This window comes from Cnephaeus nilssonii (assembly GCF_951640355.1).
Source record: "Cnephaeus nilssonii genome assembly, chromosome: 14".
Lineage (NCBI taxonomy): Eukaryota > Metazoa > Chordata > Mammalia > Chiroptera > Vespertilionidae > Cnephaeus > Cnephaeus nilssonii.
The window spans coordinates 59045534-59048512 of NC_137085.1; the positions used below are offsets into that span (position 1 = coordinate 59045534).

Sequence of the window (2979 nt, forward strand, 5' to 3'; positions counted from 1 at the left end):
CTTTGTAGGGTTAGCCCAGCCTCTCACAGCTCTGCTATTTGACCAAAGCACCACTCACCTCTAATTCAGCCCTCCCATCCAACAGCTCATATGATTTTCAGGCTCTGGGACTAACTGGGCCAAAGAGAGCTGTGAAGGAATGCATGTACAGGTGCAACAACTTCCTGTGTGAAGCCAGGGGCACCCATGTGAAAGGACAAAGTGCGTTGCCAGGGTATTTGTTTTGTTTGCTTTGCTTTATTATAAGTTTGTCATTGTCATCCTCAAAACAACTGTGAGGGCATTTTAAGTTTCAAATAAGCAAACCGCATATACACATAGGAGTATTCAAGAACAGAAAATTTGGAGGAGATAGTTTAGACTCTTGGACCCAGTCTCTGTGTGGGTGGACACTAAATGAGGAGGGTTTGGGGGATGCATCTTTTCATGATGAACATCTTTGTATTTCATGCGGAACTTGGAGATAACGTACCCTTACGGATAGGTGATGGAGAATCCCTGAACAGGACTTCCGTTAGTAAAAACACCCATTCTTGATTCCAGGATAATTATGAATTAGTTGACAAGTTTTTGTGATTCCAAAACGATGAGAACATTTTATCATGCTACAGATACAAGTTCTTTTCCAGTGCATATGGGCCTTCCAGCAAAAGACACCATTTGCTAGGACATTACATTTCAAAAGACTTCGATATTGCACAGTATCTTCTCTGCCCACAATTAGAGATAACAATAATACATGAATAATGCATAAGACAATAACTAAAAATGTTGCATTTTTATAGGCATATTTTGTGTTCGGGTCCAATCATTTGAATTATCTTCATATATATTCATTAGAGATATTATAAATAGGCCCAACCCCACTGGTTTATTTTGAACGTTGTAAAATGGCACCATAAAATGGCTCATAGGAGTTATGGCAGTGGTTCTCAACCTTCCTAATGCCGTGACCCTTTAATACAGTTCTTCATGTTGTGGTGACCCCCAACCATAAAATTATTTTCGTTGCTACTTCATAACTGTAATTTTGCAACTGTTAATGAATCATAATGTAAATATCTGTGTTTTCCGATGGTCTTAGGTTCTCAGGTTGAGAACCGCTGCTGTAGAGCCTAAGACCATCGGAAAACACAGATATTTACATTATGATTCATTAACAGTTGCAAAATTACAGTTATGAAGTAACAACGAAAATAATTTTATGGTTGGGGGTCACCACAACATAACTGTGTTAAAGGGTCGCGGCATTAGAAAGGTCAAGAACCACTGAGTTACGGTATTTTAATTCATTCAGAGAGCGCTTGGCAGTGGTGTGGGTGACAGATCAAAAGAGGTAGTTATGAGAGGAACAGTTAGGCCAAGCACTTTGGTTTTGTTTTTCCAGGTAGCATATAAAGAATCTCTGAAATTTTCCCAATTTTTTTATCCACTCTGCCAATTTCTATCTTTTAATTGCTGTACCTCTGTAATTTATTAGCTAATGTTAGGCCTTAAGTCTACCATTTATTTTTTGTTTTCTGTTTGATCTGATTTTAGTTGTTGTTTTCTGCCTCTCTATGGGTTACTTTAACAGATTTTAGAATTCCTTTTTTTTTGTTTGTTTGTTTTTGGGTGGGGGAAGAAAAGAATTTTTAAGGGTTTTTTTTCTTTACAAATACATCAGAGAATCATGCAATGCTGCCAGCACTGGATGTGATCATCCTGGGCCACAAAACTGCACACTCCATGGCAACTGGTCCAGTGGTGGCAGAACCTTTCATCTGGCCTTTATTGTTTACAGTGAGCCCTGCATTATCTTCAAAATAAAGAAACACATATTTTCTCTGGTGAGACTTTCCTTGTCGAATTACCACCGCTGGCCGTACCTTCTTTCTGAGCTCTGGTTGCCTTTTCTGACTGCGGCCGGCATGTCTCCCACACCAGCAGCAGGAAGTCTGTTCAGTCGTCCCCAGAGGTGACCTACAGATGTTTGGCTCCTGTGTTGTCAGCACAGTTGATCACGGCTCCCAATGGGAGACCTGGGGAAATCCCAGAATTTCACACTGGAGGACCCACCACATCCCCGCTTTGACATCTTGAATACCAGAAAAGGATAGAAAAGCTCCTTGTTTGTTTATCTTTTTAAAATATATATATATTTTATTGATTTTTTTACAGGGAGGAAGGGAGAGGGATAGAGAGTTAGAAACATCAATCAGCTGCCTCCTGCACACTTCCTACTGGGGGTGTGCCCACAACCAAGGTACATGCCCTTGACTGGAATTGAATCTGGGACCCTTCAGTCCGCAGGCCGACGCTCTGTCCAATGAGCCAAACCGGTTAGGGCTTGTTTATCATTTTTACTTGATGTCTATGGTGTTTTTGAGGGTATCACTTTATACAGGTTTCCCCAGGATCCAAAAGTAGAGCATTTTTGTGAAACCTTTTGTCAGCTGAAATGGCATAAAGCAAATAGTATTCCCCACTTTCCAAAAGTTTATGTTCTGTCACTTTGCTTTTACAAAAGACCTACATTAGTGTGTTTTCACAAACTGAAAGAAATCCAGCAGATTTTTACTTTTATAAAAAAAAATTCATTACTGTATTAATATGTTTATGCATTAATGTATGTATATGAGATACATATTATTTATAGCTTCTTAATGGACTGCTTTATGTTTATATTATACACATGTATGTGTATATATACTTTGTCTAGTGGTGTCAACATTTACTAGTTATAATGAAATATAGGAACTTTATCTTTACATTCTTTGCCCTCTTCCATTTATAATATAATGATATTAAATAAATATTAAATTTAAAAGTTTTTCTATGTATATTGAGAACCAAATTATAGTGTTACAATTCTTGCTTCAACTGTCAAACACATATTTGCTCTTTCTATTGTTTTTTCTTCCATCTTTATGTTTTAAGATTCCTTTTTTAAAGAAATATTTTCTTTCTGTTTAGAGAAAGGAGGCATGCCTTATTGCC

General features: G+C 37.9%; 1 pseudogene across 1 annotated transcript; it reads right to left on the bottom strand.

Annotated features, from left to right (window-relative positions):
- Positions 1 to 1670: 1670 nt before the first annotated feature.
- On the bottom strand, positions 1671 to 2077 carry LOC307110705 (large ribosomal subunit protein uL14-like; annotated as a pseudogene). Its single transcript has one exon. The product of its transcript is annotated as a large ribosomal subunit protein uL14-like (transcript).
- Between the last annotated feature and the right edge of the window lie 902 nt (positions 2078 to 2979).